We start from the raw sequence: 732 nt of genomic DNA on the forward strand, positions 1-732 counted from the left end.
AGAGATTGAGTTATTTGTTGGGGATATGGTTTTCTTGAAGGTTTCCCTTGGAAGAAAATTTTGAGATTTGGTAAGAAGGGTAAGTTGAGCCCACGTTTATTGGGCCTTACCGAATTGTTAAGCGGGTTGGACCGGTGGCTTATCGCCTAGAGTTACCACGAATCGCATCGTATTCACGACATTTTCATGTATCCATGCTTTGAGAAGGTATCGATCGACCCAACTCATATCATACCGATTCTGCGAAAATCAAGCACATCAAATTTAACCTTCAAGAGGAACTGTGCAAATACTTGATCGTGACGTCAAGGTGTTGAGAAGGAAATCAGTTCCACTAGTGAAAGTACTTTGGAGGAACCATGGCAAAGAAGAAGCTACTTGGGAGACTGAGGAGGCTATGCGTCAACAGTACCCTCAACTGTTCTAATAAGGTAAAATTTCGAGGTCGAAATTTCTTTAAGGACGGTAGAGTTTAACATCCTGATTTTCAGATTAATTCGCGGTTTTCAATATATTGTAAAGATTTTAAAAATTTTGTATTTGAATGTGAAATTAATATTTTGAGTAGGTAAATGAGCTTATAGAAGGCCCATGTGTTGGCCAAAACCCGGTTGAATTTTTGAATTTTGGACTTAGGAGTTAGGGGTTCTGGCTAGGTGGTCCTTGTATAGAGTTATGGGCAAATTGCATCACAAAAAGAGCCTTGGTAAAGTGGCCAGGGTGACGCCACTT

Source organism: Gossypium arboreum, chromosome 3 (assembly GCF_025698485.1).
Source record: "Gossypium arboreum isolate Shixiya-1 chromosome 3, ASM2569848v2, whole genome shotgun sequence".
Taxonomy (NCBI): Eukaryota; Viridiplantae; Streptophyta; class Magnoliopsida; order Malvales; family Malvaceae; genus Gossypium; species Gossypium arboreum.